Here is a 25,960-nt window from a genome sequence, read left to right as displayed (position 1 = left end):
GAAAATATAAAATCTAAAGCAACATGGTCAGTCCTACTTTCTTTCATCCAGTGACCCTATGTTTAGGTTCTTAACATTCTGAGAGAATACATAATGACTGCTCATGGTGATAGGATTCATGATAACAATATTGGATATTGCTTTTGATGTGTGTGGGGGGAAGCTTTGTAATTTTAAATGAAATCATCAACCCTACAGTAGCAAGATTGAAGAGCAAAGAACTCTCATAAAGAAACAGTAGTGTCTTTGTTAATCTTCAGAATATTATTTCCAGACAGTCAAATGATGTATTTTTACTTTAACCCTACTTATATTCTTGTTGTTATAATGGATATAATATGTGGGCTGACAGACCTCCATTTTCTACATATGAGAAAAATTTTATTGCTGATTTAAGCATACAAAAATACATGTTATTAGCTTAGTTTTCTTTCTTTCTTTTTTGTCCTTAGGAGTTGGATAAGTGATAGAAGTATAAAGGAGGAGAAAAAAAACTTTTAAAGTAAATGTTTCTCACCCTGCATGAGTCAGAAAGTAAAACAAGACTATAATAATGCTTAAAAGTAGTGTTTCAATTGTTTGCCTTAGCCATTCTTTAGAAATTCCATTTCTCCTCAAAATCTTGGAGTCACCACAGAATTCCTTGACTCTGCAGATCATCTGAGAGCTTCCTTATCCCTTTCTCTAACATGCTCTGGTGTATTCCCATCAGCTGTGGATGCAAAAAAGTAGAAGCTGTGCTAACAAGTCTCTGTCGTCACAGTTTAGACCTGAATAAAATCACTGCTGTTACCCATTCTGTTGCAGAATGTTGAAGACCAAGCGTGCTGACATTAGTACTAATACTGCCCCCAGGTTGTCCACAGGCATTACAGAGAAATGATTCATATTGTTCTTACCCTTATTTCATTTTTCTCACTCTGTGTTTCTAATACAAGTCCGTAAGGATGGGGCCAGAAGTCCAAGGGGAATTGATAACATTATGCCATATCAGAATCACGCTCTGCTTCTGGCTTATTCTTATTGAACCACAGCAGTACAGCATACCTTCCCCCACCCCCTTAAATTGCTCTCGGGTGCTTCTCTATTAATTGTGAAAGTAAAATGATTTGTTTTAAATGTGAAAATTAAATCCACTGTGCTTCATCCTCTGATCTAGATAGATCGAAAACTTTGCAGTACTCGGAGTGAACAAAACCTAGACTCAAAATGAGACCTCTTTCTTTTCTTTAATATCTTGTGTCATGAAAGATTGGAATTTAAGTGCATACTCTATGCGCTAGGTGATCATAAAACTGAATCAAATTTCCAGTAGAAAGAAATCATTCATGTGCTTTAAAGTCTTTGCTCAGCTCTCTCAGGGTCTTACTCAGATTCCACTCAGGTGTTTTTCTCAAGTTGTCTCTATGAAATTGTGTGAATTCCATGAGGGAACTAACTGTATCTTACTCGCCACTGAATTCCCAAAAGCCTTGGACAGTGCTTGATCCATGGTATATACAAAAGAAATATGAGTTGAATAAATTTATGGCAATATCATAAAGGAGCCTCTGCTTGTATTCATAATCATCTATAACATGATTTCTCAACCATGGCACTACTCACACTGGGACTTGATGATTTTTTGTTGTGAAGGAATGCTCTCTGCATGGTAGGTTGTAGGATGTCTAGCCTCACTCCTGATTTCTACCTAATTGCCAAATGTCCCCTAGGAGACAAAATCACCCTTAGTTGAAAAACATCAATGTGTACATATATCTGCATCAATATCTCTGTTTTTCTACCACATGTATAGTACATTTATACAACCAGAATTCACAACTCTTATGACTTTTGCTAGTGTTGGTGTTATCTTTCAGTCTCCATAATACATTTATTCTCTTCCAATAATCTTCCTTCAATTTGGAAACTTCTATAGAAAAGCATTGATGAAAATAAGTAGGTTTGCATTCCTGTGTGATATTCCAGGTCATAAATTACTATATTTTAGAAAGAACTCATTAGACTTCTTGGAATAACAGAATTGGAATTATTCTTTTATTAAAAATACCAATAATTACAAAATAGTAAAGTAAGCAGGAGAGATTATTATGTACCCCTACAAAGTCTGTAGTATAATCAGTCTGTTCAATAATCAGATTATGTCCCTATTAATCTTTAAAATATTTAGTCTATATTGGAATCTACCTCTGTCAGTCTTTAAATGAAGACTCTTTCTTATAGTCAACAACAGTAAAATTTTCCCTACAAATATATAATTTTTAAATGGAATGATTTTCAATATAGTATAATTTCAAGCTTAGAACAGCATGTAGTGAAGAAAAAGCATTGGAAGATTAGCACCTTGGATTACAATTCTTGCTCTTTCACTAGTTTTAAATTTAAACAAACATCCTTGGGCCTCAACTCTATTACAAGTAACATGCTATGTTGAAATGATTTACAAGGTACCTTTCGTTTTGAACACTTAAATTACACGAGCTGTAGAACTCGACTTTTGGAAGTGGATGTGAGGAGCTCTGTAGACTCCCTTCTAGCAACATAAGTAAAACTGGAGAAAATAATTTTTAAAAAAGCCTAAAATTTCTGGAAACTCTTCTAGGGGCATACAACAAATGAAGAAACTTTATTCAGTAAGAAGAGCAAGAGAGAGTAGCATTTGAAGGCTACTCTCCCTATCCCCCCTTACACTCACAGTGTACACTCAGGCTGTCTCCCTATCCCCCCTTACACTCACAGTGAACATAAACTCCATTCCAGGCAGGAGCAGCCTAGAACACAGGGCTCCTTCTCTCTTTGGTCAAGGACTATGATACTCCCAGGATAGGCAGTGCCCACATTTCTCATCCTTACAGAAGCTAAATTCTATATAAGTGCATCCTGAAAGGTTGCTTCCTTCTTGAATCCAGCCTCCAGCCGCCGGGCACAGTGTTTATTTCAGACGTACCAGGCTGAGAATACTAGGGCCCAATGACCCTTGCCCAATTTGTTTTTAAGGAGAAGAGTCCATGTTGGGGGCAGCGAGCCAAGAAGACCAGAGGTTACTGCTCCTGCCCAGTGCCATGTTCCTAAAGCATGGTGTCATTTAGAGAAGTGAGCCACTGTCCCTGTCTTCAGCTCTGCAGCCATGGCTCAGAGATATTTTTTCCAGAGATAGATAAAAGCATTAAGTTGAACAACCTCTGAGGTTTACTCATAAGGAACCAATGGTCTTTGAAATAGAGAAGTTCAAACCTTTAACTACTCTTAGAAAAGGTAGGGTGTTGATGTTTTGATGGTAAAAAAATTAAGAGGAGGCAGTTAGCTTCATAAAAGCAAATAAAGTAAACCATAAGCCCACTAGTTTAAAAGAGAGAACCAAGGAAATGACTAGCTAAGAAGAGCCCCCCAGGGTTCAGAACATACCTTAAACACTGTGTTGGAAAACTACCCTTGCAAAGGAGATGAAATTTAATTGAATTAGAGTATGGAGCAATTTATGTGCAGAGTATTGTTAAAAAACAAACAAACAAACAAAAACAGCAATCAGCTGGCAATTAGTGGAACCTAACATTGAGTACAAGACAGTGAAGGAGAGTTTTGCTAAAACCACTATCATTCCAGGGGACTGTGTGCATTCCAAAGGCCACACCCACTGAACAGCAACATTAGAGCTTCATGCTGTTAGGGGTGGTGGTGGGTGGACAGACTTCACTAAAATAGTCCAGCCAGTCCAAAAAAAGTAAACAACAGTAAACTCTAAATGGATTGAAATGTCCAGTTTTGACAGAAAATTACAAGATATGCAATTAGAAAGGGAAGTGTAATATGTACACAGGAAAAATCGCAGGTACCAGGAACTGCCTGAGAGAGGGTCCAGATGTCAGATTTAACAAAGACTTCAAAGGAGCTGCCACAAATATATTCAAAGAACTAAAGGAAACCATGCTGAAGGACGTAAAGAAAGGCATGATAACATCTGAACTTTAAGACTATCAAGAAAGAGAAATTCTACAACAGAACCATATGGAAATACTTGTTGAAAAGGACAGTAATTGAAATGAAAAATTCACTAGAGGAACTCAAGAATAGTTCTGAACTGACAGAAGAAAGAATTAACCACATGAAGACTGATTGATAGAGATAATGCAGCCTAAAAAACAAAGAGAAAAAAAATGAAGATAAATGAACAGAGTGTGAGAGAAATGTGGACCACCAGTAAATGCCCGAATGTAGTTGTGTAGTTAGTAATGATGTATCAGTATTGGCCCATCAATTTGAATTACATTGTAACAAATGCATTACACCAATGTCAGATTTTAATAATGGGAAAAGTGTGGTATGAAGAGGACTAAGGGAACACTGTACTTTTTTTTAATATTTTATTTATTTGAGAGAGAGAGAGAGAGAGAGCACAATCAGGGGGAGTGGCAAACAGAGGGAGAGGAAGAAGCAGACTCCCCACTGAGCAGGGAGCCCAGTGCAGGGCTCAATCTCAGGACCCTGGGATCATGACCTGATCCAAAAGCAGATGCTTAACCGACTGAGCCACCCAGGCGCCCCCACTTCTGACTTTCTGTTCAATTTTTCTGTAAACCTAAAACTCTACAAAACAAAGTCTATTAATTTTTTTTTTAATTATCTTATTCAGGGGCACCTGGGTAGCTCAGTCAGTTAAACATCTGACTATTGATCTCAGCTCAGGTCTTGATCTCAGGGTAATGAGTTCAAGCCCAGTGATGGGCTCCGTGCTGGATGTGCTACTTAAAAATTATCTGATTCAAATAGGCTAAGCTACCTTCAAACTGAAATGTAGGACCAACTTGCAGTCCTGTAAAAAAATTGATCAATGTCAAGTCAAGCACACAGACGCCCTTGGAGAAGAGGAGTTACTTAAAATGTTATTACTTTTGAAAGTAAATAAATTTAAACCCTTTTAAACTGGTAAGCAGAGTTTTTAAGAAAGGAATATTAGAAATCAGTAAATTCAATTTAATTTTTGAGTTTATTTTAAGCCCATCAGTGATGCTGTTATTTGCATTCAGAGAGACTCTGCACGCTGATGTAAAGATGGACAGCTGCATTTGCAGGACCGCTGCACAATGCGGATCTGCTGGTTTCTGCTAATATAGCTTAACATATATAATCAAGTCCACAGATATTTTCCATTGTAGAGACATCTGATTTAGATCCAAATATAGATTTAAATGTGTTCCTTGTAATGCTGTTTAAAATACTGAAAAGTGAACATAAATAGATCATACATTTCAAGTAACTATTTTCTTTCCAAGTAGAGATAGCAGATGATTCCATGCCTGCTCAGCTGTTTAGAAAGCAGAGAAATGATAAAGAATCTATAGACAGACTCTGTAAATTTTTCATGGAAGGAAACATCACTCTAGGGCTAAGTGAAAGGAACTCCAAAATTCTCTTTGAGTCCATAGCTCTTTTTTTTTTTCTTAAAGCACGTAGCAGAATTTGTTCCTCAACAATTAAAAACGAGACATACAGCTAAACAGCTCTATACTTATTTTAAGGTGAAAGTCTATCACAATATTTGAAAATAGAGAAAAAATATCTTTAATACATCTGAAAAACACTTTTGATGTGAAAATTGTACAACATCCGAAATATATCATGAAAGCAATGTTTGTAACTACATGGATTTGCAGTAAAATCAATATTGCTAGGGAACTAGCAGTTTAAATCTATATCCCTTATTTTGTTTTCTTTTTGATTTAATAGAATTTCTTTTCCATTCCACTATTTTTTCACTTTCTTCCTCCATCCACTTACCTTCCATAGCACATTCAATGACCCACATTTTTTTTCCTGGCTTAATGATTTCAGAAACATATATGAAGTTCTGTATGCATTTAGTGAATTCTACCTGTATCTACTATCATCTATGAAGAAGGAGAGGAAGGGGGATGGGAGGAAAAGGGGAACGGAAAGAGGAAGTTGGAGAGATTCACCATAAGATGCAAAGATCTTTATTCCTACACACCTTTCTATGATGGCGGCCAAGAATTCATCTTGCTCTCAACATTCCTACCACTAAGCATTTGGGGGTATTGTTTCTTACAATAACAATATTCTCTACAATAGTGGGACGACATAAGGCAGAGTTATGGTAGTAAATATCCTGTGAAAGAAGCTTTATATGCTTATAAAAAGAAGGCTTAAACTGAAAAACATCTCTGAAAATACAATGCTGGGTGTCAGCATCCTGTTCAGTGTGTTCCGGATTGGCTTGCTACCCCTTACCACTCTCCCATAAAACATGGGCAACATTCCTCTCTATGTGCTATTCCTTGGGAAGTCATTTTCCCATATTTTCATGAATGCTCAGGGACATGAACATTGAAGGTTTGTTATTAAGTCCACAGTTTTACTTGTTATTGTTGATAAAGATATTAAAAGTGTTATTTTGAGAAGATACAATTCAGCAAATGGTATGGAAACATATAAAATAGATTACATGGGCCGATTAGCCTTTAATGAAGGCTAGCTAAACTGAATATGTTGTAATAACATTTCCCAATAGCCACATTTTGAAGTGTTAGGAAAAGGAGTGGCAATAAAAACAGCAAAACAACAGATTGAGAGACCCAGTAAACTTAGGAATATTTCTCCTAGGAAAAAGAATTCTGGCTCCTAGGTTGATTTCAACATCTCTTTTATCTCCTCTTTTCAACAGTTGTGTGATTAGGATCATGAACTGGGATTTTAAATGCAATGTTACACATCTCATTTCTATTTTATCATCCTCAGTATTTACAACAACTTGCCTAATTTGATCTCATCCAAATAATAATCCTCCCCATTCAGAAAATCCAAAGCAAATCATTCTCATTCAGATAATTTTTTCTCATTTAATTAAAAGATTATTTTCCATTTTGAATTTACATGTAGGATGAAAATGAAAACAGTAGTGGGAATGAAAACACTGACAATACAAAACCAATTATGTGAAAAATGAAAACAGAATCTGAGATCATACAGAGTAAGAAGAGGTGTTAGAGTCAGACTTCTCTGAGGTTTCAATCTCTGTTTTCCTATTTATCCACAAGGAGAACCGAGAACAGTTACTTCACATCTCCCATTCACAAGTTGCTTAATTTAAAATGTGTGAATGATACCTACATTATGGTGTTGTTGTTACCATTCAGTAAATGTTTATTTAGAGTCTATTATATGCCTAGTATACTTCCAGCTAAAGGAGCATATAAAAACAAATAAATGCAGTTCTCAAAGAGCTTATAATCTAGAATAGCAAGAAAGACAAATGTAAACAACTCCATGACAAACAGGTAATAGCAACTGTAACTCATGTACACAGTGGGCTCAGTATATCCATAAAGGAGGGTTAATAACTTCTACAGTAGATTTATGGAAAAAATGATATATCTTCCCCTAGACAAAGATTAAATGCATGACAATTAGAAACCTGCTGAATCCTAGTTGTAAATGGCACTCAGTGTTCTTACTGTACAACCTCAAGAGAATGGAGTTGGGACCGTGTTCAGACTGTAATGTCAGGAGTCAGGCCAGAGCGAGGGATCCAGTGAAACACGTGCCAAAGAGCCCTCGATGCCACAAATCATGTGAGGACTGTCCAACAAATAAGAGGACTGCAGAGGGGAACCGGGGTGGCTGTCTGTTAAGCATCTGCCTTCAGTTCAGGTCATGATCTTGGGGTCCTGGGATGGAGCCCTGTGTCAGGCTCCTTGCTCAGCAGGGAGTCTACTTCTCCCTCTGCCTCTGTCCCCTTCTCCACCCCCCAACCCCATTTGTGCTCTCTCACTCTTTCAAATAAATAAATAAATAAATAAATAAATAAATAAATAAATAAATAAAATCTTAAAAAAAAAGAAAAAGAGGTCTGCAGAAACTTAGACCACATTCCAAAACAATGGTAGTGAGAAGGAGGGAGTGTGAAAGTGAAGAGTTGCATACTATGACCAGGAAGCAAAGTTCAGAGTATGGAACACCCCACCTTCTCCCACACAAACCCCTTGAAATATTACCAAGTGGAAAGAAAGAAAGTAGTGAACTTGTGCAAGGTCAGAAAACATGCAGGTATGGAAAATAGTTCCCAGCGTAAGGCTCCCATGAATAAGTGTGCAACGGCTACATCTCTGAGGAAGAGATACTCGAGATGATTTGTTTTAATAAACAGAAACCTCGGACTGTCTTACAATGAAATGTCATTATTTTTGTGTGTGTTGAGCTCCTTCATTTAGGCCAGTCTTTTGGATCATCACAGTCCTGCTGGGAAGAGTGCAGAGAGATTGCAGGGACTTGATTCATTTAACATTTTTATGTATTACTCCAACAAATCTGGATCATTTCACCTTGTAAAGAGATGTCAACAGACTCGTTTTTAAAAGAACCTAGCAAAAGGATTTTGATGTAGATGAGTAATTATCTTTCTAAAGCCTGAAAGCAAAGTAAGAGAAGTCAACAGTGAAAACCTGCTGTTATTTAGATCCCCACCTTAGTTTTCAAAACCCAGACGTGTAATTGATGATTAGTGTAGTAAAGGACAAAGAGATCAAGTTGATAACTCACTGTGCAAAGCCCAGACTTTGTAAATGACAGTTTAATTTTTTTTCATGCTTAAAAAACATTTGTTTTTGGCAGTTTGGACCAACTGTCACACAAAAATTATGAAAATTATTTTTTACTCTAATTTTAAACAAGTAGCTCAAAGTCTGTTTTAAGTAATGTCACTCATCTTATCTAGCAAATCTGAAAAACTGGTTCGAATAAAAATGAGATGAATTAGTTACAGTTTAAGCAAAAGATAGTTACACGCAAGCATGTGTATTTACATATATATGTGTGGGTGTGTCTTTGTGTGTTTAGGTATTCCCTCTCCCGAAACCAGGCTGGGATTCCAGGGATTGTATGCAGAGTGCAGTCATCTCAATCACCTCTCAGCAGGGGACTGATGGTTTGCTTAGGTGAAACTGCAACATTTTAGCAAGAATTTTGAAACATTTTTCTCCTTAGACCTCCAAACGTAGTCCCTTTTTGTTGTCCTGGTACTAGTGGCATTTTGTTCTTTTGCGCAGATATATAGGCAACATATTTAGTGGCTTTTTCCCTTCAGATAATTTGCTTTTTGTTTGTTTGTTTTCATTTGCCTTCTTGGATGGCTCCTGTACAGCATTTGAAATGAAGTGTTTTAGGATCCATCCAGTGTGGTGAGCATGTTTCTGAAAATTAGTAGGAGGTTTAATGAAGCCTCACACCTTTCCCTTCTGCCCCCAAAAAGCTCAGCTACAAAGAGAGCACACATTCTTTCCTTTGGTAACTCCATACATATCTTAGCCACATGGTTCTTTTGCTGGACTACTTTGGACAAAATTGGTTTTATAATTGAAATTTATGTTTTAGTCATTTTTTTTTAATTTCTTGCTTTTCTCTGGGCAGAGAAGATAAAAAGATGGGCAGAGTCAAATAAAAAGAATCAATCTGTGAATCCTTCACTGAGTTACAGAACAGAGAAGAGCTTTCAATCTGGGAAATAGTGGCAAAAGCCACAATGATTCTGCTTTTATGAAGGAATCCTTCCCTTAGTTGCAGCTAGTATAATAGAAAGTGACTTTTTTTCTTTTTCTTTTTTTGTAATAGGAGTCTCTTCTCTTTAAAATCTGTTTTGAGGAATTTGGCCTCTATCATTAGTTTCTGTCTCTTCAGTTACTTTCAGGCATTCAAATAAAAGAGATTTCCAGCATCAACATAGACAAAAATGAGACATTCTGAAATTGGAGTTTTTAGACATGAAATGTGAAGGCTGAGAATCTTGCTAAAGGGAAAAGTGCATAAAAATAAAAACGAACAAAGAAGACATTCCATTCCATTTATTTGTAATCAAATCATTTGACTGTAATTTGTGTGCTTTATGAGAAATGAGCATTTGTGGTTAGAGCTATGAAAACATAACACAAGATGTAGTTTCAGTTGCCATCCTCTTTGCATGCCAACTCCTTTACAAATCAACTTGGGCAGATATATATTTGTCTTAATTCCTTAAGAAATATAGAGCATTAGGCTTTATATTTTCTGAGAGAACTATGCTCCTTGGCCCACCAACTATGATGACTCAATACTCTCTTCTTCATATGTGACCTAAAATATTTCCCTTATACTTTTTTTAGCACTTTATTTCTGTCTGCAGGAGATAACATATACATGGTGGCTATCTTACGTATAACCATAATTTGGTGTTTCCTAAGGTGTAAATTTTAATTGGTTGGTAATTAAAAGTGTGTAGCCAAGGAAAAAAAATTCTAGGCTGTAAGCCCACTATGAGCCCAGTAATGTTCATCAGGGATTAGAGAGTGAGCAGAAGTTGCTGCCTGAGAAGGCCCAAGGAGTTATTCTATCTTCAGGAACCTCAAGGTTTCAGAGTACCTATGGTTTGTCTGTGGCACTGACAGCGTTGGACATCTATAAAAGAATATTTTCACGTTATCTTGGATTAGAAATCACTCTTGGCCCTGAATGAAATTATTTTCACCTTGGCATAATTGTTCCCAAAGAAAATTGTGAATGTGGAGAAATTGTCATGAAATTTTCTTTATTTCAAGGACTAAGAAGATCTTATAAAACCCCATGATTACCCAGGGATCTCTGTTGCTTTGCCCCGTTTGGTCCTCACCTTCTTTCAGTACCAGTCATTTTAATTTTCTTTCCCATGAGAACTATCCTCACTGATGTCTAGTTGCATCACATTCTTTTTTTCCTGATTTATTTTTTTAATTTAATTTATTATATTATGTTAGTCACCATTCATTACATCATTAGTTTTTGATGTAGTGCTCCATGATTCATTGTGTATAACACCCAGTGCTCCATGCAATACCCATCACTGGGCTTACCCATTCCCCCAAGCCCCTCCCCTCTAGAACCCTCAGTTTGTTTCTCAGAGTCCATAGTCTCTCATGGTTCATCTCCATTCTTGTTAGGTATTTCATGTCGAGATTTTCAATGCAGAGAGATAGGGCTGGTAAAAGAAAATGAGAAGAAATATTTGCTCAGTAAGCCTTTCCCTGCCTTTCATATTGTGTCAGATAAATAACTGTCTAATGTGCTTCCAATCTAAGTCTAGAGAATATGTCTAATTCCACACTTGCACCAGTAATAGATGCACACTATGAAAAAATTTATGTCTCTACTGCTAATTGATGTCTTCTCCCCTCTTCTAGAACCAAAACAGTGCTACTGCCAGCCTACCTTTTAACAGGTAGAGGGCTCCCTCCTGTGGGCAAGTAGCTGAAACGGTTTCCATGGCAACGGACAACTCCAAACCCTGACATGGAACACTGACTGAAACCCCAAAATGATAGTAGAAGGAAAACAAAAAAAAAAAAAAGAAGAAGAAGAAGAAAATGGAAGAGAATCTGGGAAAGAGAAAAGTGAATCTGGAAAAGAATGTTGATAGAAACTTAAAAAAAATCAACAGAAAAACTGCTAGAAGGAAGGAGGAAACAGGACCTGACAAGCATGTGACATTTAGATAATGGGAAGGGGAAGGAAAAGGTGTGATGACAAGTTGACCCAAGTGTGTCCTAAAATACTTAATCATGACACACTCAGTCATCCAAACACATAATGCTAAATATTTAGAAATATGAAAAAATTGTTAGCACAATGAATGCATTAAATATTTAAATGTGAAGAGCAGGTTTTAGGGAATCAGTAGTTAATTTTTTGATATATGAATTAGTTCTTTACTAGACATCTATCTTAGAATCGGATGTCTATAAATCAGGGCCTGGAGCAGAAGTGGATGTGTTAATATGTTGTTGGAGATTGCACTGAATGAGAAGCAAGGGTGAGGGAAAGAGGAGGGAAAAAGGTGGAAAAGGAGCAAGATTCGGTAGCAGGTGCATAACTGGCCACTTACTAGAGGAAGCACAACCAATAGCTCAATCTCACAGGACTTTGAACAGGTCGTATAAGATAGAGCACTACAAATCAGAGATGCAGGAGGAGGAAAGGAAAGAAATTTATTCACCATTTACCTGCATCTCATCACTGATTTACCTTGAGGACAATTACTACATGACCAAATGTCGTGTTTATGGCCATAAGACTGTGTTGGCTTATCTCGGTGACAGTGGGGAAGTCCTAGAGTGAGAAACAAGGGCAAGGGCTAAAGCGATCTGGTCTTTGCCATGTGTAGGCAGTAGCCTCAGTCATTGGCTGGCTTAAGATCAAACCAATTTGGTAACCAAGGTGAAAGGAAAGAAACAATTGGCTAAAGGCCCTGAATACAGGTATGGGTGATGTGATACCAAGGGAGGTATTAGAGATATCCTATATAATAGTCAATTGTATTTAACAAATAGGCAGTAAGATATATGAACCTGGGGAGCTAGCACTAGATAGATAAATCCAAGAAGTAGCCTCAAAATGAAGAATCTGTCAGATTTGACTACATAAGCACTAATCATTTCTCTGTGGTTAATGCGAGGTCAGAAAACAAGAGGGAGTGAAAAAATATTTGCAACAGATACAAGGTTTTAATTACCTTCATCCATCTCTAAATAGGTCATATGAATGAACTGAAAATGGAAAACATCCCCCAACAGCAAAAAATATGGAAAAGAAATACAAGTTGAAAATTAACATGAGAAAGATCCTCTTCATACTTTCCTGGTGCATGTGTGGTATCATCAGTCTTAATATTTGAACCAAACATCATGAATTAACTTAAAAGTTAGAATTTAGCTGAAGAAAGCTATGTGCTTTCATACTTTTTCTATAAAACATTACGTAAATGAATATGATAAATTACTAGGCATATGGGGAAAATGATAAAAATTCATAACTTTCTGTACTATGTTTAAATAATTGCATGAGTGGCTTAATAGTGTGTGTGTGTGTGTGTGTGTGTTTGTGTTGGTTTTGGTCACTGAATTCTCATAAAGGCTTTTAGTTGTGATCCTCAGAGATTTGAGTTTGACTTTGCTAAATAATGGAATTTTACATTGCCATTTCACTTTTCTCTTTGTTTTAAACTAAAATGTATGTAATTTGATCAAAACCACATTTTAAAATTGTATCTGTAGTGAAATGCAGCTCAGTCCAGTATTTATTGAGTAAATGATGTGTTTTTGCTTTAAAATATTTTAAGAAAACATGGCTACCAAGAATTCTACTTTAACTTTGGCCTTTCTACTAGCCAGAAGACTAGCTAACAAATTACTCCACCTCTCTGTACTTCAGTTTACTCCATCTATAAACAGAAATAATGATACTACCTATCTCAAGACCTAGCACAAAGTAAATACCATGAAAGTTGATATCTTTGCATTTCTAGAATATTTAAGGATAATGTATATACTATAACCCTAACACATAAAAGATGCTCAATAAGGAATAACTTATTCTGGGATGCCTGGGTGGTTCAGTTGGTTAAGCATCTGCCTTTGGCTCAGGTTGTGATCCCAGTGTCCTGGGATCGAGTTCCACATTGGGCTCCTTGCTCAGTGGGGAGCCTGCTTGTCCCTCTGCATGCCTCTCCCCCTGCTTCTGCTCTCTCTCTCTGACAAATAAATAAATAAAATACTAAAAAAAACCCGCAAAACACAAAAGAATAACTTATTCTGCTTTTTTGATTTGGGAATGGACTCTCTACCACCTCATCACAACTTTTTATTGGAATACAGTATAGGGCTACCTTGAGTTTCTGTCTTTGGAGTATCTTTAACAACTCGATTTTATAAAACCCTACCTCTATCTCAGTTATTGAGTTGATATGACAGATACCACCTAGTATCTCAGTTAAAAACTACTGTAATATTTAACGGGAGTTTTATGGTAAGCTAAATTAACTCCTTTATTTCTCCCCTCAAGTTGTACCCTTCTCATAATTGAAAAATGAATAGTGTCCCTTATAATATATTTCCTAAATTTTGGTCATCAGCTTCAAGTAGACCAATTATTGCCCACTCATTTTATTTATGTAGTGGGGATACAGGACACAAATGAACCATTGAGGCTGTAGAGCTATATACTCCTTGTAAATACAGAGTTATTCTAGCATGTTGGGTTGACAGAACAAAGTCACCATATGGGTGATTCAAATGTGGTCATTTGTTTGTTTTATTGCTTTGGATGTCTTCAGGAGAAAGAAATACTCCTAGAGTAAGAGTCAAAGTATCAGAAATATGAAGGGATTATTTTGAATGTATCATGGTATAGGATTCAGATATTCTGGCCTTTCTACTTTCTCTAGGAATTTGTGGAGCCCTATGAAATAGAAACACCAATCATTTCAAAAGTGGAAGGAAGATATGCTTCCCTATTGTGACTTGCCAATATGACAGCATAGACACTGAGAATTAAATGAGGATGTAGGAAATATTGGACATAAGAATATATGTAGTCTTTTTATGCAAGAAGTAGTGGGGTATGTTACATCATCAGTATAGGGCACTGAAGATTTAGTGCCTTGAACAATGTAGCATATTTTGGATTCATAAGAAATGTCAGGGCACCAACTTAGGTAATTCATTCATTATTGAGAATGGAATAAATAACACACAAGAGCAAGCTCGCCAGGAATTGAGAGGGTTCACATATATAGAGCTAGACGAGAAAGAGGTGAGAGGTGCCCCCTGAGTAATAAAGAGATTCCCCTCCTGGGATTTTCTGAGGCAGTGTTCTTGTAACTCCATGGGTAGGACCAGCATAGGAAAGGACAATTGTTTTCTCTACTTTTCCAGGTTCATTTGGCTGGTCTATTAATTAAACTGTCGTATGACAGATTAACAGAAGGAAAATTTAACTTCATACAAACAGCCCCACAAAGACGTGAGAGGTTCTTTGACCATCAGGCAACTGAGCTTTATATACTGTCCTGCGCTAAGGAGAAGGGGGTATTGGGACTTCAAGGAGAAGGAAGACAAATGATAGGAAGATTGGGAAAACAAAAGTTTGGCAAACAAATGTCTGCCATACATGTAAGTCTTCTGTGAAAAAGTTCATTTTGGTAGTAGCTCTCTTCCTGGTACAGGCCCCCTATCTAAATCCTTTTAGGCAGTTAAGTGGGAGGTAACAATCTTCTTGAACATTTTGGACCTTAATTGACTTCAGCTCAGAGTGATCCGTATGCCAAAGTGGCACATTTTGGGGACAGCCTGCCTTGATCCTCTTCAGCAGCATTTTTTTCTTACTGTGTCACTACTGAATTTGAAGTTTGGAGTGCCCCATTAAATGTGAATTACTTTTAGAAAAATCGTGAATGCTTTCATTTTCAGGCAGTTTGCCCTTCTACTTTTCTTAAATATCACCATAACATTCTTTCTGAATTATTACACGGGAAATTAGGTAAACCTCAGGGATGAAAAAAAATGAGAGGTCCTTCTCTGATGGGTATATAAATCAAGACTCACTTTTTTAGTGACAAAATTAAGTTACCAGACAGACTTTCAAGCTCTGCTAAGAAGGACTCATTCTGACCTCAGGGGTGTAAAAAAAAAAAAAAAGAAGAAAGAAAGAAAGGTTGGATTTGAAACCTAGATGGCTTAGGGCATAAACTATTCAACTGAATGTGGTCATTCTTTCTTCTTCTAAGCCTTACTTTGTGAGTGAGAACAATTAGCCAAATGAATGGTTACCAAAGTTTGAGTTCCTGCCGGAATGTGATGAGTTAAACTGTATCATGGAGGTATTGACCAGATACTCAGAGAGTACAATACGATGTCCAATATCTTGGGCTCATTTATCAAAGACATTTACTCAAAGGCTACGGAGCCATTTTATCTAAGAAAAGCCCTTTAAATTGTGCTGCTGCTTTCTATTTCATGGTGAAAAGTAAATTGTTGAAATCAGATGAATTTCAAGATACAGTTGCTTGCGGAGATACCCATTGTTTAGTATCAGAATGACAAGGTTTTATGAATGGTCTCATTTAGAAAATTATTTAATACATGCTGCCTAATTCAACATTAGTGCCAAAGAAGTGTATCTTCTTGGGTTTCAGAGCAGACGCATAAAATGACTTCAGTGGAGTGATGAATGGCATTTCTTTACATCACGCATTAAAAGGAGCTCTCCATCTTACAGATGTAATAAAGGGAAGGATAGATTTGTGAGATAAGAGTAGGGCTCCGTGGCCATAGGAGTGAGGGTCCTCCAGGGAAATAGAAGCGTGTGAGATAAATATATAAATAAAGATTCAGAAAGTATCAAAGAATTAGCTCACATTGTTGCGGTTGACAAGTCTAAAATCTTCAGGGTAGGCTGGCAGGCTGGGGACCCAGGGAAGAGTTGAAGTTGCAGCTGGAGTCCAAAGGCAGTCTGCTGGCCGAATTCCCTCTTCCTCAAAGAGGCCAGTGTTTTCCTGGGGGCTTTCCACTGATTGCATGAGGCCCACCCGCAATATGGATGGTGAGCTACTTTATTCAAAGTGTACTGATTTAAATGTCATTCTCATATAAAAAATACCTTCACAGCAACATCCAGACATGCTTGAGCAACTCTCCGAGCACTGTGGCATCGCCAAGCTAGAGCGTAAAATTAACTATCCCAATGATCTTTACATATAACATAAAGACGTCTATTCTATTAATTATGACCACCTGATGGAAAGCAAGAAACACACTGACAATAATTGTTTCAAGGTATTTCTTTCCAGAAAATTCAAAACTATTTCTTTTATGAAGATAATTCTTTCAAGTCAAGAATTATGATTCAAACGTAGTTTTGGTCTTTGTCACCAGTACATTAAAAGTGAATATTTAACCAATCATAGTTTTATCAAATTTAATAAAATGTTGCTTACACAGAAAAGTCAAAATATTAGAACTATATCATTGAAGAGACATTGTGTAGACATTGTAGACTTTGGTAGTTTATTTCAGTGTTGTAAAATATTTTAACATGCACATTCTCCTAGTAATTATGTTATTTCCCAGTGACAGAGATACATGGCAGAGTTCCTCAAAGAATATTCCATTAACCTCTACTTTGGAAAGGTGTTAATAGGAGTTAAGAAAAAAGTCCTATTGTCAAATAAGTTTGGAACAATTGATTAAACGCTATATCCTCTTTTACTGCTTCACTCCTCTAGACAATGTTAATGTGCTTTGTGATTTTTTTTTTTTTTATAAAAAGGGGCTATGGTATCCCATGCTGATTTGACTACTAAACATTACTTCGCTTTGAAATATCTTGGTCAATCAGTGTAGCAAGAATCTATTTTGAAGAATTCTTCCTACTTTAAAATGTTTATACACTTTAAATATGTATAGTTTTATGAATTATTCCTCAATAAATCCAGGGGTCAAAAAGGTAAAAAAAAAAAAAAGTATTTTCTTTTCCAAATCTGTTTTGTGTATTTTCAGGCATCTGCATATCCAAATACATTTTAGGGTCATCTTTTTTTCAAGAAAGTCAGTTTCTGTTTTGATTGAGATTGCATGCAATTAATTTATAAATTTGGGGAAATTGGCAACTTAACAATATTGAGGTTTTTGTTTCATGAATATGTCTCTCCAGCTATTTAAATATTTTAAAAATTCAGCCATGTGGGGCACCTGGGTGGCTCAGTCATTAAGCGTCTGCCCTCAGCTCAGGTCATGATCCCAGGGTCCTAGAATTGAGTCCCGCATTGGACTCCTTGCTCCACGGGGAGCCTGCTTCTCCTTCTGCCTCTGCCTTTCCCCCTGCTTGTGTGCTCTCTCTCTCTCTCTGTCAAATAAAAAAGAAAAGAAAAATCTAAAAAAAAAAAAAATCAGCCATGTATAGTAGTCTTCAATGGACAGAATTTGTATATTTTATTCTGTTAAATTTATTTATTCATATAAAATTTACTTAGCTGCCTGTAACTTATGTTTTAAAAATGTCATTCTCCATTTGTTTGTTACTAATATACAGAAATTCACTTGACCTTAGATATTGACTATGTATCTTGCCACCTTGCATAATTCCTTCTTAATTCTACTGGTAGGAACTACTACTACTCGTTAGTATTATTAGAATTAAAGTACTTTTTATAGATTCCTTAGGACTTTACAGTAGACAATTGGGTTGTCTGTGATTAGAAACAATTTTACTTTTCTATTTTCTTTTTTTTTTCTTCTTACTTCCCAATGTTCTACCTGTACACACACACAGGTATGACTGTGCCAGTTTATATAAATTATGTAAATGATGGATCTCTCTCCTGGGCATAGGTGGACTCTTCCTATGATTGAAGGACATTGAAGGTTCAGATGGGTCTTTCTTGCTTATCTGCCAAACCCTTATTTTCTGAGTGAGTGCTTCATAAAGGCCTGTAGGAAGTTCTTGGTGATCGGTGGGTACATACTTCTTTGGGGCCTCATACTCCTGTAGAATCAAACATTCATGCTAGTCTACTCTCAGCTATAAAAAAATATAGAAAATACTCAGCTGGTTTCTCCTGATTCTTAATTTTGGCAGCTTCATCCTTGCACGGTGCTCTGCCAAGGGAAAAAGGGACAGTGGGTCTCTTCTCCACCAGAAGGGGATCATTTGCTGGGTTTTAATTTATTTCAGTTTGCTTAGATTCTTAGAGCTTTTATAGATTTAAATAAAACTACAGTGTTGTAGGTTATCTGCCCTGTTCTTCTTGGTAGGATGGAATAAGCTTTCCTTTGCAACTTACCACATTCAAAGCAGAAGCAGAATCGTTCTTTTTTTTTTTTTATTTATTTGAGAGAGAGAGAATGAGAGATAGAGAGCACGAGAGGGAAGAGGGTCAGAGGGAGAAGCAGACTCCCTGCTGAGCAGGGAGCCCGTTGTGGGACTCGATCCCAGGACTCCAGGATCATGACCTGAGCCGAAGGCAGTTGCTTAACCAACTGAGCCACCCAGGCGCCCAGCAGAATCATTCTTATTGGTATGTGTTGATTTTGTCTTTTTAGGCATATTAGCTTTGCACAATAATTTCTTTCATTCTCCTCAATTTCTACCAGTGATTTTCTTCATATACTTGATGTAATTCTATCATGAAAACATACTTCTATTATTATAAAATAAAATAAATATTTCAATGAGAAATTAGACAAAACATTTGATATCATATTGTATTTGTTATACTTCATTTAATTGTGAGGTGCTACAAAATATATCTCATTGTTACTGATAAAGGGATAGCATATATCAGCAGAACATAGAAGTAGTGCCACCATATATCAGAAATTAATGTATCACAAACTTGTCAATTTAATTCTTTAAGAAAATATGAAGTTTAATAAATATACTGGCTGTGGAAAAGAACAACAAAAAACTAGAACCATGAATGTGGAAGCCTAGCAGAGAAGGAAAAGAAAACACTGTGAAATCCACTAACTATGATAAGATTACAATTTCGTATTTGTTGAAAATCTCACGTGTTTGTGCATGTCCTAAAATTATACTAAGTACATTGAGAATGAGAGTTACAGGGCTAACACTAAGGTTCGAGGACAATAGGAAACATGTTGCTAAAGTTCGGGAAATCTAGTTTCAGATGAGCAAAATGGGGGTATCCATGTATAACAGGAAAGTTCAGAAAAGACAGCACATACTTGGCAAACTCAGGATTCAAAATTTCATTTGGTTTCCACCGCCCTGTACTGTTTGACAGAAACTGTGGAGTGGCATCCTCTGGAGAGATCTATACTTGCCTAGGACAGAGACCAAGTCCACTTGCAAGTTCTGAGGTATGAGGATCACTACTTGCAATGCTGGTTCTTTACAACATCTTGGCAGGTGTCTCCTCTCTCCACAGAGATTCAACTATCTGGCTCAAAATCAAATCTCCCCTGACTGGGGCCCTTAAGCTCTCACCTCTAAGTAGATCTGGCAAGAGAAAAAGGAAGGGAATTCAATCTGAATTGAAATTCCTGCCAGGTGGCAGCTCAGAAAGCTCAAAAAGAATAGTTGTGTGTGTGTGTGTGTGTGTGTGTGTGTGTGCATGAGAGAGACAGAGAGAGAGATGGGAGGTGATATTCTTTGCAGAGTCAGGAATAAAAAATTAAACACAACACCCGAAAAACCTGTTTATTCATTGGCAGAACAAAGGCTCTCAAAAGAATCTCTGGATGAACTCCCAAGAGCAACTGTCTGGGCTAAAAGAGAGATTGAGACAGAGAGAGGAAGGGAAACTTTGAAGGGGGTTGTCATCCATTCAGGTTAAGAATACTTTAAAACAGACTCCTCTCAGTTGGTGGGGAAGTGCATCTGTAGCATTATTAATCACAAAGCAGGAAAGCTCTGATCTGGAAGAGTTAAACACTGCTTATTGCATGTAAAGCGGCTGCCTACCCACATAAGGTATGCTTTATACTCTCTTTCTTTCAAGAGAGTGTATTTTATTGCACCACAAACCGTTGCTGTGTCACTGTAGATTTACTACTGAGGAGAGACACAGGCGATTGATTGGAAGCCTTCGTGTCTGAAGTCATGAGTTTCCCCTGAAACACTGTAGGTCTTCCAGTAGAGGTAATGGTAGAAGGGATTTCTTAATTTTCTCTGTCATTTTCATTTTGTTTTGTTTTTGTTGTTCTAACCCACTTGGAAAAGAAGATGGAAGAGATGGCAGAGGGGGCCTAGAATTCTTCCATCCTGACTTTAGATTGTGCTGCTCAGGACAATAGAGTATGACACAGTGTACCTTACATACGTTTGTGCTGATACGTCCTAGAGATTTAAGCTACTCTTTTGCCATTGTATTTTTAATGCAAGGCCTTGTCAATTTCAGTACTAAAATGTTGTAGTAGAAAAGATAGTTTTAATTAAAGTAACAAAAGAATTACGAAGGCAGCATTTATGCATTCATTGTGTTGATATAAAACATACTGCTTTTTTAATTTTAGTGTAAACAAGAGGCATTTTAATGAATAAATTTACATTTTGAATTCATATAAAAGATGTAGCTGGCAATACCTGCCCGCAGAAACACCTTGTATGTGGAGGCAAATCTTCCAGCAAAACAACTCTTTTGCTGGGTAAAGAAAACCATACAAAGCAGGAAACATTCAGAGTCTATGGTATAGAAATGCAGTGAGTGTTTAAAACAGCACCAATTCCAAAGGTCGATGCCTGGGCTTTGTTCATAAGCATGTAGCAAAATCAGGCTGAACAGATGGAACCCCATCTGCAGGGTGTCTGTATCTGTGTAGTGATGTTCTATAATGTGCTGATATATAAAAACTATAAATAGAAAGCTCTGTAAATTAGTTCTCCTTTTACACATTTGAACTAGTTGAGAATCTTGAAAATCTCGACTAATTGGGAAAAGAAAGAGAGTGTCCGTTCATCTTAGGCTCTATGGTCATTTCTGATATCAATATCAATATGTTTACCATGGTTCTGATCATGGACTACTCTGTGAAGTTAAGAATTACAAAAAGGAAAGGGAAGGGGTAAAGAAAGTCAGATACTTAAAAGTAGTTAAGGTCAAAAAGTTCAAATAAATAGATAAAATCTTTAAAAAAATTAAAATTTTTTTCTACCAATTTTTAGGAAGGGGACTGAAAAACCAATTTTCTGCCAATACATGAAGAATTCATCTTTACAAGTATTATGCAATTCAATAATCAAAAATGAATTTTCTGTAAGAGATAGCTCTAATTTCACACAGAGATAATCAGTAGTGATTTTATTTTTTTCTATGGGAAGCAAAAAGAAAATGACTTAAGACATTATAAAAAAGCTTACAATGCAAAAAAATTGTTTTTTATATTCTGTAATCATCAGTATTACTTTTGTGTATCTGCACAAGATTGTGTGAACTTAAACAAATTACTTAAGCTGTCTTTGTCTCAGATTCCTTATCTGCAAAAAGGAGTTTTTTAAGTATACTTATCTCATAGGGTTATTATGAGAATTAAATGAGTCCACATATGTAAATAACTTACAATGGTTCCTCACATAGAATAAGTGTTCAGAGAATATCAGATATTACAATATAGATAGTACTCTTTGAGGCCCAGACATCAGTCAAACTATTCCCTGAATGGTTCCCCCAAATGGAGCTAGATAGACATTTGTTATCACCACCTCTAAAAATTAAATATTTTTCTCTAAATAGTATGTTCTTACTATACAACAGGTGTACCACAGGCACCTGAAGTTAAGAATTTGCAGTTATGATAGTAATCTTAGAAGCTACCTGGCTAGATGCCTGCTATGGTCTTGGCTTCCCTTATTTTTTGGTTAATGGAATGAAAACCATTCCATAGTATTACTGGGGTTTTTGGTCTTAAAAAAAAAAACTATTATCTCCTCAAAATCAGTCTTTCTTTCCCTAAATTTTGATATCCTTCCAGTCTCTCCTCAATTTATTAAGTTATCATGATCTATTTCTGCTAGTTGCTCCTGATGCCTCTCCCTTCCTGTTATACAATAGACTTCTCTTGTGGTTAATACTTCCAATGTGAAAGATACAATTATTTCCATTTAAGGATGAGAAAAAAGGCACAAAGAGATCAAGTTACTTATAAATTTGAATATGGGTCTATCTGACTTGGAATGTGTGTTTTTCATTACTGCTAAGGTGTCAAAAGCTCTATTATTTCAACACAATACAAAACAGAAAGGTGGAGGAATGGGTTTATCTATATTGTCAGACACCTGAATATACTGGGATAGGCATGTTAGGTCTCCAATACCTCCTCCTGTACAGCCTTTTCTAGAGTCCCACCCTTTTTCAGGCAATGGTATTGAAACCAAGGTTAGTAAATATAACATCATATCCTCTTTACTTGTATATAATGGGAGAAGTAGTTGACTGAAATTGTTCAGAGAATCATGACTTGAAAACCAATCAGGGAAGCATATGTTCAAATGGTAGCTCATGTCTTAAAAAAATGTACATCTACATTAGATAGGCCAGCCATAATTTTCAGTTGGTCCATGACAGGTATCCTTGCATCAAAAAGAAAAATAGAGGTGCATATATCCCAGTTTCTGTATTCTTCAAGATGTTACAAGGATCTTAAACATTAAGAAAGAATGGGGAGGGGGAATTATATATCATAAGAATTGAACTATTTCATACTGGGAATAATTTTGCAAACACTTCTGAAAGAAGGGAATTTCTGTAGAAACTACTTATTCTCAAACTGTACTGAACATTGAATTTTTTAATAGTTTTAAAAAAACCGTAGATAAATTGGCCAAACCCCAAATCTACTAATCAGAATTCCCATCTAATAATTATTGGGTACAACCAGGCTTTTGAAATACTGTTCTAGGCTGTGATTTGCTGCTCTTTTTTAGAAACACATAAAAGTCATTTTAATGCATCATCTTACAACAATTTGAAGAATAGTATAAAATAAATGAGAACAATAAGAAATGCTTTTGTCATGATATTCATATATTGTCATATTATGAAAAAGGTGTTTTTAAAAAATAAATGTTGGGGAGGTTGAAAGTGATAAAATCAAATGAAGCTCAAACTTATCATTGACTAGAATGTTTTAAGAGTTTCATTTAAAAATGTTAATAAATATTGCAAAATGAGTAATATATATCTGAATCAAAAATAACATTTGAATTATTTTAAAAAAATATTTCATTTCTATTTGGCAAAACATTTCCTCTGACTTCAAATGCCATTGATTTTTACATTATGCACTTATTTGACAGTTTCAGGTTTGATTTCCATAACATTAGTTTTCCAGACCCTGGATTAAGTGACAGTATCATCCAGTCTTATGACAACAGAGAATTGACATTTCTAAAATCTCATTTATTTGGACTCTAAAATTTTATTTACATTTTGTAAGGGGCTGAACTAAAGCCTCATTCAACTTTGCTAATGAATTACTGATGTTCTTATCAAATAAATCATGAAAATAATATCATGAAGCAAAATCTCCCTTAGGTATTAACTAGATTTGACCTTTTTAGAAGCAAGCATTTATGTGATAAACATGATGCATTTATTATCAATATTGATCAGAGCAAGCCAAAGGAAGTCAGTAAAACTTTGTCACAAGTTTTCATTGCTATAGAGGTTTGAATTTTTTTTGTAGAGTTAAATATAACCTGTGTGTAGAAATGTGCATAAAACAAATATTTAGCAAAATCATTTCACAAGACCAACACTCATGTAACCATCACCTAGGGACAATAAATGGAACCTTTGTCAGCATCTTAAGTCTTCCAGTTGTTCCACCCCAGTAATAACATCCTCCTCTTTAAAGATAATCACCCTTCTAAAATTTTTAAGAACACCTTCATTGTTTTTTTCTATCTATTTTAACAACCTATACATGTTTTCATAAGTAATAGGGTTTAGATTTGCCTGTATTTGCATTACACATAAAGAGAATTACATCACTACATATATGCTTTTGTGATAAGTTTTCTCATTTGAAGTTATATTTTTAAGACTCAGCCATGTTTTTGCATATAGTTGTTCATTATTTTTCATTGCTTGATATTCCTTTTATGAATATAAAGTATTTTTCTCATATTGTTGATAAGGAGTTGGGTTTGTGTCTTGTGCAGATTATGACTTCATGAATAATATTGTTAACACATTTGTGCATGTCTTCTGATGCACACATTGACACATTTCTCTAGGGAATACACTTAGGAATATAATTGCAGGATCATGGTGTACAACTACTGTATTGCAATACAATTTTGATTCTAACTGCCTGAAGTTAGTGCAAACCCTAGATGTTAATTTTAAGGACATGGTTCCCTATAAAAATGCCATTTCAGATGTCAGCCATAAGTTCGAGTCCCCAAGTCTTCTAACATTTCCAACCCCCTGCCTATAAGTCCAGAGGGGTTCCTACAACCCCACTCAGGTTTGAAAATTCACTAAAACAACTCACAGAACTCAAAAGAACTACAGTTTTATAGCAATGAGTACAAATCACGATCAGTCAAATGAATAGAAATAGAGGACAAGCTCAGGGAGGTTTGTAGATGTAGAGCTTTTGTACTCTCTCCCCATGGATCAGAACTCATCACCCTATCAGCACACTGATGTGTTCACCAATCAAGAAGTTCTGCTGAACCTCGGCATTTACAATTTTTATTTGGGATTTCATTACATAGGCATGACTGATTGCATCTTTGGCCATGTGACTGAACTCCATCTCTATTCCTCTTCCTCTTCTTGGAGGGAAGATCTGATCCTATTGCTGGTCTGTCCAGTGACCAGCCCCACCCTAAATTGTCTGGTTAGCACAAACTCAGGTGTGATCCAAGGGGCCCTTGAATAATAAAAACACTGCTATCCCTTGGGAAATTCCCAGGATTTGAGAAACTCTCTGCCAGGAATTTGGAACCCCCCAAAACAAAACAAAACAAAACACAACAAAACAAAACATTACCCAACACTTACCTTCAAATTTTGTAAATGATATCAAGCTTATTGAAAGTGGTTAAACAAATAACCCTCCCACAAGCTTTTTATGAGTCTCTATCCCTTCACATATCATTGTTTTGTTCTTTTCTCTATTTTAAATTTCCACTTTGGTTCATTCAGAGAGGTATCCATTCTGGTGTTAATTGGTATTTTTCTATTTACTAATGAAGTTTTACACCTTTTCATACATTTGATGACTTTGTAGATATCTTCTTTCATCTTTAGTGAAAACATGCTCAAATATTTTGCCCATATTTTTTGTAGGATTCTTGTATTTTTTATTGATTTGTAGGCCTTATATATTTGCATATACTATATGATTTATATATTCTGGAGATTAACTCTGTGTACATTTAATGTATTTCAAATATTTTTACCAATTCTGAAGGTTGAATTTATCACTATCTTTGGTTGAACATAAGTTCCAGTTTCAATATAGTCAAGTTTATTAATTTTTACCCTCTGTGCATTTTGTGATCTGTTTAAAGGTCTATATTCTTACCCTCACTCATGAAGATACCCACTTATATTTTTTCTAGAATTTTTTTTGTTTTACCTTTTTCACTAGGGCAGTAATTCATATAGAAATAGTTGTATATGGTTAGAGATATGATC

This window comes from Eumetopias jubatus, unplaced genomic scaffold, assembly GCF_037043125.1.
Source record: "Eumetopias jubatus isolate StellerSeaLion01/CBP00866 unplaced genomic scaffold, mEumJub1_p1.0 scaffold_15, whole genome shotgun sequence".
In the NCBI taxonomy this organism is placed as follows: domain Eukaryota; kingdom Metazoa; phylum Chordata; class Mammalia; order Carnivora; family Otariidae; genus Eumetopias; species Eumetopias jubatus.
The sequence above is the reverse complement of the archived record's forward strand: the minus strand, read 5'-3'. Positions refer to the sequence as shown.